Source organism: Brassica rapa, chromosome A10 (genome assembly GCF_000309985.2).
Source record: "Brassica rapa cultivar Chiifu-401-42 chromosome A10, CAAS_Brap_v3.01, whole genome shotgun sequence".
NCBI classification, from domain to species: Eukaryota; Viridiplantae; Streptophyta; class Magnoliopsida; order Brassicales; family Brassicaceae; genus Brassica; species Brassica rapa.
In genome coordinates, this window is record NC_024804.2 from 5,019,986 (window position 1) to 5,032,747 (window position 12,762).

At 45.6% G+C, this 12,762-nt stretch overlaps 1 non-coding gene across 1 annotated transcript; it reads right to left on the reverse strand.

Annotated features, from left to right (window-relative positions):
- Positions 1–6,629: 6,629 nt before the first annotated feature.
- Positions 6,630–6,735, reverse strand: LOC117129410. The gene has a single exon (XR_004453059.1). It is a non-coding gene; the product is annotated as a small nucleolar RNA R71 (small nucleolar RNA).
- Positions 6,736–12,762: the final 6,027 nt, after the last annotated feature.

Genomic DNA, 12,762 nt, shown 5'->3' on the forward strand with positions numbered 1-12,762 from the left:
TTTTCGAGGATTATGCGTGTATTTTTGCGTGTTTGAAAGGTGATAATCTTTACGATTTTTGGGCCGGATGAGGCCGCAGACGAGCGTAAACTGAAGCGTAAGCGTTTTCGATAAAAAGACAGTGTATATTGTAAAAAATTTTATGTTTCTAAAAACTCGATTACAATAATGGCGATTGTGGGAGTATACGAGTATACGCACCCACTCCCCCCCCCCTTTTTAGAGAGGGGGATAGCTGAACTCGTCTTTTGACAAGCTGCCTACGTACCCCTTTCGAGGATCAAGCCATCTCGTAGTTCTGTTTCATGCCGCGAGTGTTCTTACTCGGCGGTTGGTGTCGCGATGTCCGCCTTGACCGTGTCGATCGTGGCTGGGTCGACGCTATTTTCCGGATGTTCCGGTTGAGTTGTCGCGTGGGCTTCGGATTTATGTCGAGCTTCGACGTCCGATGCGTTTGCGTTGACAGACGATTTTACTTCGTCCTTGTGCGGGGCGCTTTTGGCCGAAGATCGATCTATCTTCGCGCGTTTGCCGTTTGCAGAAGCCGTGATTTGCCTTAACTTATGCTCCGCGAGGAAGCATAGTCGCGACTGTTTTTGGCATCCCCAGATGGCCGCGACTCCGCTCGGCGTTGGGAACTTGAGACCCAGGTGGTAAGTTGACGGAACTGCCTGCATGGCGTTGAGCCATGGGGTTCCCATGATCACGTTGTAGATAGCGGGATGGTCGACTACCGCGAATTCGACGATTTTCGTGATCTCCTTGGCCATGACTGGCAATTGGATTGATCCGAGAGTCATCGACACTTCGCCTGAAAAACCCGTGAGTGGTTTTGGCGTCGGAATTACCTCTCCGAGTTCGATACTCATCCGCTTGAGAGTGTCGCGGAAGATTACGTTGACCGTGCTTCCCGTATCGACGAGTACCCTTCCGACTTCTAAATCTCGTATGACGAGATCTATGACGAGCGGGTCGCAGTGAGGTTGGTCGATACCGCCGGCTTCTTCCTCCGTGAAGGTGATCGAGCAACTTTGGCCGTCTCGAGGAGGAGACCATGTAGGCCAATTTGCGCTTGATTCTGCCTTCCGTTGGTAAGCCTTGATGGCTGACACGGTATCGCCGCAGTATTGAGATCCTCCGATGATCATATTGACTCTGCGACGATTGTTATCGTTCCCTTTGTCATCCGGCCTCCTACCGCGTTTATCCCCAGGTTGGTTTCGTTGAGGAGATTTTTCGGCGGGCGGATTTCTGTCCGTCTTTGGAGGCCGATCAGAATCGAGGATGAGATCCTTGACGCTAGTTACTTCCGAAAGCTCTCCAGCGAGCAGCTTCGCGGCCAGTCTTGCTCCTAAGACTTTGCAATTAGTCGTGGAGTGTCCTCGGGATTGGTGGAACTCGCAGAAGGTGTTCTCGTCATACCCTTGATTGCGAGTCCATGTGTTGCCCGTGGTCCGGCCTTGATCCGAATTGATCGCATAGTTATGCGCTCCTTGGAGATCTTCCCCCTCGTGATGGACGTACTTGTCGTTACGAGAGTTCTTCTTTTTCCCCTTCGGATCTGCGTCTTTCGAGGATGGTCTTGCCGGCTTATGTTTTTGCGATAAGACTTTAGTTTCTTCCTCCACTATGATATAGTCCGTTGCTTTGTGGAGGGCGTCCTGGATCGTTCGCGGTTTGTCGAGAGTTATCCATTTTCTGAATTTCGACTTGTACCAGAGCGTCTTTCTCAGCGCGTCGATGGCCACTTTGTCGCTTATCCCGCTGACCCTGGACATTATCAGTTTGAACCGACTGATAAACTCGCGGAGGGGTTCGTCTTCCCTCTGGGAGAGACTCCAGAGATCAACATCGGAGGTTTCCCTGTCTATGAATACAGAGTACTGTTTGAGGAATTCCGATGCGAGCTGTCGAAAACTCCCGATGGTGTTGCGACGAAGGCGTGCGAACCATTCGAGCGCTGCTCCTTCAAGATTTTCGACGAACAGGCGGCAATAGCCGGCATCCTTTTCGCCGTCCTTCAGTCTTGCTCTTCCCATCGCGATGTGGAAAGCCTGAAGGTGCGCTTTCGGATCGGCCGTACCATCGTACTTCGGTACTTTGATCTTTCCCGGATCGGACACCCTCATGTCCGAAATGCGACTGGTAAAGGGGGTCTTTCGAGCTCCTTCCAGCAGTCGATCGATCTCGGGGGCAGCACTAGTAGCATGATGGATTTGAGACTTTACGGCTCTCACTTCTGCCGCAGTCTTGGTGATGTAGTCGCGAAGATCGCGGATATCCGATGTCTCGTCAGTGGATTTCCGAGCCTGTCGGCGCTTACTGCGAGTGAGCTCGGTTTGCCTTTCGGCCAGCTCCTCTTGTTCGTTCCAATAGGCGACTTCTTCTTCTTCCGTCATTGGTTTTTCGAACGGGGAGCCTTCCCGAGCGGATCGGCTTCTGGTCCTTCTTGGATGTCTGTCGACATCCTCGTCGGTGTCGTTGGAGACATCGCTAGGATCCAGGTCAATGTGTTCGGCTTCGTTATCCTCCGAGTCCTTTGCAGGGAGCGGAAGACTTTCAGAGTTCCCCTTCTCGATGGGAGACTTCTCGCTGGGGTTTTGACCGGAAGGTCGTTCCCGCGCGACTCCTGCTCTATCGAGTGGGGTGGCGAAATCGAGCCTCTTCCCGCGGATTTTGGTGGTTCCGCGGGGACGGATAGCTTGGGTCCTTGCCGTTAAGGTTTCAACCTGTTTGGTCAAGGTATTCACGAGCTTATCCTGTTCTTCCGACCTTTTTTCATAGGTGGCGAACATCTTTTTAAACTCCTCGAGAGTCGCGGCGTTGGCTTGCGCGTTGGCCGCAGATACGTCCGCTACCGGAGTGTGGAGATCGGTGCCGCTGCCTCCGTTAAGGGGAGTTTGCACGTTATCCGCGTCGTTGGTTGACATGTCTGACTGTGTGTGGCTTTTGCGGGTTAGATTGATCCGTATATCCCCCTCCTTCTAGCGCCAAACTGTGGGAACCGAAATTCGCACTGTCGATTTCCGTTTAAATAAGGAAACTAAGAAAACCCTAGTTTCCCAGAGGACCCGGATATCTGTTAATTACCACACGTCAAGCAATCAGAACACGAGAATAACAACGATAAAAATAAGAAATCGAAAAGAGAGCAAAGTAGATCTTATTCCGAATCTGCGTATGAGCGTTACAACAAGGTATAAGCCTGGGCTCGAGAGCTGTCGGCGAGATTCCTAGTTCTAGCAACCCTAAGACGGCTAAACCTAATTGAGTCGCAGCTCGAAATAACAAAAACGGAAAGTTGCCTAAATCGCTCTAAGTGCTAAGTTTGCTCTGAAAAAGTTCTTTCCTCTGCTCCTCGCCTAGGACTCCTTATATACTAGCTCCAAGGTCGGTTTACGCTTTTACTCTTCTGCCCTTAAGCCGTCATAGCATAAAAATGGAGATATTCCATTTTTCCCGATCTTCACAATTATCTTCAAAACTTCCGTATTTATCCGCGGAAACTTGACATTTATCCTTCCTCGTGGGCCAAGCGCGAACCATGCTGTGGTTCACGGGCTTTTGGTTAGAAAAATCGTAGGATGGGCCTCGAGTCGTGTTTTAGGTCCCTTTGGGCCGTCTTCCGACTCGACACGTTTACTACGAGTTTTCCGCGGTTTCTAATCCGCGAAGTTTGATCGATGAATTAGAATAGCGGGAAACATGGACTGAGCTTGCTACGGTCTTCGGGAGATAGCATTCGAAGGTTTGACGAGAATGCAAGGACTGGTGTCGTATCGATGTTCGGAAAGGTTCAATCGCTACACAGCGACCGAACTTTGGCTCGAGCCCGGTCGCTATGTAGCGACCGAGCGAAACGAGTGCTCGGTCGCTACGTAGCGACCGAGCTTCGGCTTGAGCTCGGTCGCTACGTAGCGACCGAGCGGGACGATCGCTCGGTCGCTACGTAGCGACGAGCGGGACGATCGCTCGGTCGCTACGTAGCGACCGAGCTCAAGCCGAAGCTCGGTTGCTACGTAGCGACCGAGCACTCGTTTCGCTCGGTCGCTACGTAGCGACCGAGCACTGAGAACGGATCTCGTATTTTTACTTTGCAAATTTGATTAAGTGTGAGCGCGGAGTTGCAGCACTTGAGAACGGATCTTGTAATTTTATTTTGCAAATTTGATTAAGTGTGAGCGCGGAGCTGCAGCGCTGAGAACGGATCTCGGATTTTTTTGTGAGTGAGGGTCGTATCCTGATATTTGTTTGAAAAATATATAATTTTTTTTATAGAACTAGCTGAGCCTCGTGAGAGGTTGCCTACGTACCCCACAAGCAGGGATCAAGCCGACCGTAATTCACCTTTACAGTAAATGCTTGAATTAAAAGGGGTGGATCCTCCTGGATCTTATTTTTAGTACATCAGGGGTGCACCGTTCTTCGTAGATTTCTGATATACCTTGGATTTGACTCATTTTTATCCATGGTATATAAGTACTTTACTATATATATATCTATGTTTTTTACTCTTCTAGGTATGTTTTCAGGTTCATGTGCATTTCGGAGTAAAGCTATGACTTTGGAGCATTTTGGAGCTTAAAGGACATTTCACCCGAGCTGACCACTTAGAGGTCGACGAGAGGAAGAATAATCGATCAATGTGCATCAGTGCTGACTATCGATATCAGGAAATGCATGGACAGATGAAGATTAATATCGATCGATGTACACAAGTACCATCGATTGATGTCGAGACACCAGACGCGACATTTTGGATTCAGCAGACTTAAAAACCAAGGCGAAGCCAAATTACCAAAATGCCTGACGAGTTTTTAACCTAGTAGAATATATACTGCCTAGTGTTTTTGACGGCATAAAGAACAGAGCTTTTTCTAGACCTAGTTTTGCTACAAGTTTCATTTTGGGAGAGAAGATCACTTGTGATTGGAACTCCTTGTTTCTATTTCTTTTCATCTATTCTATGAGTTTCTATTTATCTATTGATATGAATTGCTTTGCTATGTCTGAGTAGTTCAACTGTTAGATCCAGGGTTCAGATAGGTTTGTGGGATTAGCCCCAAACTATAGATCTGCCTTGTTGTGATATTCATGATAGATTTGTATTCATTGCTTGTTTTAGCCTAGCTAACTAGAACTTGATCATAGGATTGCATATTCAAGCACCCTTGTTATCCCATCCTGACATCTATCTATCATATTAGGATTGCTAGAGAGGGCTAACCGCCAATTTAGAATCTTAGTAGAGTATTTTCATACTCGCGCATAGGCCTGGCTAGAACCCGTCGATCGACGTCCTCAACTGACAATCGATCGATGTTGGCAAAGGTGTATCGGTCGACGTCTTAATAGACTATCGATTGACACTCTCTTGTGTCTGCATCTAACCGGTGAGACACAAGATCTAGTCTGTTAACCAGTGGTACATGCGACAGCTGATCCCTGAGTTAAGCGAATGAGCTCTAATATATCATGCATGCAACAGTTAGACATCTATTGGTATTATAATCTCCAACACTTGAATAGTGGCCATGCATCTAATATCATTTCCAACCAAATTTACATTTATTATTTACTCGCTTGTTACTATTGCTATTTCATTTAAACATTTACAACCCTTAGAATTAATAAACAGTAGATTTAATTGTTCCCTAGCTCCTTGTGGATTCGATCCCTAAGAACTACATCTGAACCTCTTTTGATGAGAGTAACATTCCTTAGGGTAATTTGAGTGGTATCAAATTTGGCGCCGTTGCCGGGGAGCTTTGATCGCCATTAGATTTAGTTTTATTAATTCTTTTTCTTTTCTTTACCCTCTTTCTAATAATCTTTTTCTTGTCTTTTCAGGTGCATGCCCAGCGGTACCAGAAGTAACAAGGAGAAAGACTTGTTGTTCTCAGACGATCCTGCTCATTTGGAACGCACCATCCCTAGAGGTCAACGTTCCACATCGCTCGACGCAACCACTTCGTCGTCGATCGATACGCACAACCAACCGTCGACCGACACCAGACCATCATCGTCGATCGATCCCGATCGTTCGACAACGATCGATACTACGCCGCGTACGTTGATCGATTTCGTGTCGTCAAAAATGGTAAACATTATTATTCTAACTCAGGATGAGAACGGAAACCTGTATGACCAGGCTGGTCATCTGTGTAATGCAACAGGTCAGAAAATAGATGCTCAGGAAACTGTAATCCCTGATGCTGATGCTACAGGAACTGCTCAACCTGTAGATGAGGACGCTCGATCGAAACCACTGGCCGACTTCAATCGCCCAGATGAGTATTATTCCAACAGATCAGCTATTCGACTTCCGGAGATCCAGAAGCAGAATTTCGAGCTGAAGCCTCAATACTACACTCTCGTGTCGCAGATACCCTACTCTGGGTTACCGCACAAACATCCTATGGACCATTTGGAACGGTTTGAGGATCTAATCGCTGCTATTCGGATGGAAGGAGTCCCCAAAGATTACCTGCTGTGCAAACTCTTCAGATACACGCTGAATGGAGAAGCGATGCACTGGCTTAGGCAACAACCCACAGGATCTTTAACATCCTGGAGCGACATCAAGAATGCTTTCTTACGAAACTTCTTCGATGAGGCGCGCGCTGAAGAACTTCGGAACAAAATTTCCACATTCTCGCAGAAGGCTGGAGAGTCCTTCAAAGATGCGTGGATTAGATTTAGGTTTTTCCAGCGAGACTGTCCACACCACGGATTTAACGAAGTGCAGCTGCTAAGCACTTTCTTCCAAGGTCTCGCCTTACAGTATCAAATGGCCCTTGATACAGCGAGTGCAGGAAACTTCACTACTCGAAATCCGTTGGAAGCTGTGAGACTTATCGAAAACCTTGCTAACAGCAGCAGCACCAAGAACACTGACTCTGAACGGAAGAAGTCTGTAGCTTCTATCGGGAAGGAACAGATGGACGAAGTAAGAGCTAAGTTAGATGTCGTGCACGAGCTTCTTAGGAAGCAAGTCTGTTCAGCTGAAGGAGAAGTAGCAGATACGGAAGGAGAAGAAAATGTGAATTACATCGGAGGTACCGGATTCCAGAAATTTGGAAACCAAGGCGGAAACAGAAACTTCTTTGGAAATGGCCAAAGAAGTAACCAAAATTCACAATTTCAAAAACCCTTCAACAACAGCAAGAGCTACTCAAACTCTTACTACCAAAACCCACCACCCCAGACTCAGGAAAGCAAGATCGAAGAGATGCTTGATCGAGTACTGTTGGGACAACAACAAATCACTGTGGATATCAACGGTAAGATAGACTCTGCCTACAACAATCTGAACACCAAAATCGAGACCTTAGGGACTCAGGTGAGAAAACTTGAAACTCAAGTAATTCAGACGGGCGAGACTATAAAGAGGCAAGAAGCTTTCGCTAGAGAGGCAGGAGCCGACAAAGGAAAACACCACGTAAATGCCATCATAGATGATGATTTCTGGCAAGTGGTGAGAAATGAAAAGCTTGAGGAAGGTGATTTCGAAATCGAAAGCTCCATGAGTCTCGGCGGATCCCAATGGTGTCGACCGATGTCGATGAACTCGCATCGATCGACAGACCATGATGAAGATCGATGGACAGATTACTCCAGTCATCGATCGGCGTCATCTGCCAAATCGACTGAATGTAATGTGGTTCGAATTCTAACTCATGAAGAATTCGCAGCTAAGCATCCTCACCCACCCTTCCCTTTCTATGATAAAATCGATCGATCGGTTGAGCCAACCATCGATCGACAGAGTGAGTCCGACATCGATCGTCACAACACACCTCCCATCGATCGACAGGCACCTCTGACATACCGAGTGCGGTTACCCTCAATCGATAATGATTACATCAACGCACTCAGACCACCACCTAAACCATTGGCAAACCCACCCGAACCAAAACCCAACCCTTTAAATAATTCACCAGAATCTGTTCAAGAAGAACAAGAATCTGAAGGGAGAAGGTTAAGGAAGAGAAAGGAGAAGATTCCTAAAAACCTTAAGAGGGAAGCTAACGATAAGGAGATGGATGGTTTCACTAAACGAGTCCTCAGAATCTCAATCGAAAAACCTTTTGATGAAGCTTACTTCACACACCGGTTGTGGATGTTCTTCAGTGAAACAAAGGTAACCGAGGAGGAGATTAGAAGAATGTTTCATCAAGTCAGAGAGAAGATGAAACACAGGATCACATTGACGAAGAAGAGTGATCTTGGGAAGTTTGCAATACCATGCGTAGTCAAGGGTGTTGAATTTCCCCATTCAATGTGTGACACAGGAGCATCAGTTAGTATCCTCCCTAGAATCATGGCAGACCAGCTTGGTTTGACCATCGAACCATCAACGGAATCCTTCACCTTCGTGGATCTTTCAGAGAAACGATCAGGAGGTATCATAAGAGATCTGGAGGTACAGATTGGTAATGCCCTTGTCCCTGTAGATTTTCATGTCCTAGACATCGAGCTTAACTGGAACTCTTCACTTCTGCTTGGAAGATCTTTCCTAGCTACAGTAGGAGCTGTATGTGACATGAACAAAAAAAATTGTGTCTAACGCTCATAGACCCAAACATCCACTACGACCCCATCCGACCTAAGAGAAAGGTCATTAATTCTGTGGATTATGGGAAAGAACTTGGCTTCATTGGCGCATGCCATTGTGGAGCAGAGTATGAATCGGAGTACGAAACAGAGTACTCGGAATCGATCGACACCCCAAACTTTCCATCGATCGATTCCAATGTGTCAATGGTGACCGATGACCACAACAACACGTCACTCGACGTAATGCACCCACTTGACCATTTCGCTTCACCTAATCATTGTTACCAACATTTTGCCTTCCAACCTCCAAGCAAGAGAGGACATGATGATTATTCCATAGGCAGTTGGGCAGACAGTGGTTTCCATGAAAGTTTTGCAGTTGACACTGTAATTACTTCACCTAATGAGGAACATACCGAGGAATACGATGAGGATTATTGGAAAGAACGTGCAATAGAAATGTCTTTGCAGGATGAAAGACTTGAAACACATAAGTTCACCAACATGTTTCCAACATCGTTCGACGCTATGCACTCCACATCGGTCGATACCCACCCTCGTCCAGCAAAACAACCGCTCACATTGATCGACACCCACACTGGAACATCGATCGATATTCGCGCCGCAGCGAAAATTCAGGAGCAGGAGAATATTCCCTCCCCAACTAGGTTTATAGATACCTATATAAATCGTTTTGCACCTCCGAAACCACCTACACACATCAGAGCAAACACACAAGCAAAAAAGATGAACACTCTTCCTTCTACATCAACAGAAAAATCCATGAAGAGCAATCATCTCAAGAACACAAGTTCTGCAGAAATTAACTGCCATCGATCGATGTAACTGTATCTACATCGATCGATACTACTCTAAACCCTAATCTTTCTATTTCTAAATTGAATGATTATGCAAACATTGATTACGGTTTTCTAACACCTGATGAATTTGGTATTTTCAGGGACCCAGATGGCAACGCACGTGCAATGGATGGAAGGATTTACAAGTGTCCAGAGAGGACATAGCAGACATCCTTCAAGTAGCCAATGGACCTGACAACCTATTCTCACAGCAACGTGGCACTCCAGACGTCATTCAAACAGATCCTAACAACCACGCAGGAGTCGCCACAACAGAGATCAACCCAGATCTATCACGCTAACCAAAAGGGCAAGCATCGATCGACGGTACAACAGAGACATCGATCGACAGGGTAACACCAATCTCAATCGATAGGGATGAACCGACGTCGATCGACAGACGGTATGAATTTGGGAACCGCGCTTTCGACATGTACGGAGCCAGAAAGTTCACTTGGGAACAAAGGGACGAGTATGGAGTCTACAGAGATGAGCGAGGACACGCACGAGGCGTAGCTGGTGAGATGATACCTGTCACAATGGACAACATCAGGAAAATACTGGAAAGAGCATCTCTTTTTGGGAGAGCCACATTTGTCTTCCAGAACATGCCACTTCCTTCACACCCACAAGACTGGCACCAGAACTCTACACCAAAGAAGAAATCGATTAAATGGTGTTTGGTATTTGTGGAGCTCAGGAGAAACTGGGAGAGGAGCTCAAAACATTGGTAGAAGATACACATCAGCCTTTGGATAGAGGCTACAATGAGCTTTTCAGATGTATGGCAGAAATGAGGACAGAATTGAGAGTTTACGTCAGCAACTTGAGAAGGAAGCTACGACCTCAGCATCGATCGACGCACCACGTGCAACATCGATCGACGTCAGTCTTCCTACAGCTCAGATCCCTGCAGAACCGCAATGTTCAACACAACACAGGGATGAATGGGAAGTCTCATACATCGACACAAGGATAAACGACGTTTACTGCCCTCTCAACAACAACGTGGACTGGCTAAGCACTAAAATCGAGCTACTACAGCAAGATCTGGACACCATTCGCAAGAAGGACCAACAACCAGCCACATCGATCGACATGTGTACCTTCACATCGCTCGACGCAAAGTCTCAGCCATGAATGAGAGGCTGAGGACTTACGAGGATATGCATGACCGTTTTATATCACCAGTCATGATAGATTTAAACAAATTGTCTAGTCAATTACTTGATGCCCAAAAGGATATTGAGAACATTACTAATCAAAGTTTTTTGCAGGCAAAATCAGCATCGATCGACAGGCTAAGAGGACCTTGATCGATGGCAAGAAACCTGTGGAGTTACTTCCTTACACAGCAGCAGAGGTTGACAAGATCACATCCAAGATCTACACTGCTCTAGACACCATGGAGGAACGACTTGACAAACGCTGCGATGACATCTACTTTCCATTCGACAACAAAATCAGTGGACTAGACAACCACGCAGAATGGCTACAGAAAGAAGTCAAAGCCATTCAGAGGCAACTCGCAGCTCAACATCAGATATCAGCATCGATCGACAGGACAAAAGCAAATCGATCGACGGCAACTCGCCGAGATCGACCAACGAACACATAATCGCATCGATCGACGCCGAGTCTACACCAATCGGCGAGCAGCTGATACACAAGTCAATGCAAAAGGAACTGACAGAACTTTCAGCATACGCCTATGACAACATAGGCTGGCACCAGGTCAGCATTGACAACATTCAAGAAAGGCTACAGAACATCTCCAAAGTACTTGAGAAGATGGATGACAAATGGACAAGAAATGATGAGGCCACAAGAAGTTTCATTGCATCTTGGTCCAGAATGCGCAGAGATGACGTGGATGCTTGCTTTCCAACAAGCAGCTGCTTCTCCACCCAATAGCCAATCACTACCACAGTCAAGCTAAATGACTATAACCAAGCGCTGAGTGGGAGGCAACCCACTATTAGGTATTTTACTTTGGTTTTATTAGCTAGCATTTAATTTCTTTCGTTTTATTTCTTTCAGATTTAGGAGACCCAAGTAGGAGGACCTGAATATCGACCGACGACGAGACGTCGACATCGTTCGACATAGGCAACCACACGACGATCGATGTAACTTACACATCGATCGATATCTAATCCGGTCAGATGTATCTTCCCTACTTGTTACATTTCGTACATCATAAACTATTCATCATAACTCCGCTGAGTTACACTGGGACAGTGTAATTTAAGTCTGGGGGAAGATTTACTGATATAATTTATTTTATTCTTATGTAAAAAGGAATTTCAAATAAATTATGCTTAGCTATTGAAAATAGGGACTATAATCTTATATTGATTTAAACATGAATATCTAACCAATCTTTAGCACCATTTTAGATTTACTAATTGCAGATAGCACTAAAGATGCTAAAGCGGATCAACCTATCAACTACACACTTACCTTGAACCGTATGAAGTAACCAAAGCTGATTTCCAACACTAAACCTGACATAACCGCTTGTCTTGGGGCTTGGTATACATGGGATCGGATTCTTCAGACAGGTCTGGAAGGTAACGCCTGGTTTAGATTATTTATCACATTTTCTCTCTCTAGTTTCGACCCTAGATTAGTTTAGTGAGTATAAAAATAATAATAATAAAATAATAATAAAAAAAAAATATAATAAGATCTATTGTTTAATTAGGATGAGTCTGAACAGGACTTGGTGGCTAAAACCATTAAGGCTTGATTCATAAAGACTCAAATAAAAGAGTTCGAAACGGGACTTGGAGGCGGCAATCTTCAAGGCTCGCTTTCGCAAAGAACTCTTGGATATAGGTCAAAAAGAAGTGAACAGAACTTGGTGGCAACCACCATTAAGTTTTGATTCATGGAAGCCTGTCCAATCTTGGTCACTGATCCTGCAATGGAAGCAGACTTTGACTCAAGAGAGAAATTTAGAGAGAGAGAAACTAGGAACTAACTTTTACCTGCAGCTCCAGATACCTGTCTGAAATCCTTGCATCCTGTGATCGATACTCCCAAGGTAAAGCATTCACTTTATATTTATGCTAAGAAGAAAATCAGTAGAGGGGATGTCAGACGTGAATTGATGAGTTGTGTTATGTTAGAAATGGTTGCTAAGCTAGGATATTGCATAGTGTGCTTTTGTGATTAGGACCTTTTAAATGTGGTTGCAAAATTGTTGAGGAAAGATTTCTATGTTTTGAAAATTTGGAATCCCTAAATATTTTCAAACCTCTTTCAGAGAGACGAGCCTGTATGTTTTGCTTGAGGACAAGCAAAAGGGTAAGTCGAGGGGAGTTGATATACCTTGGAT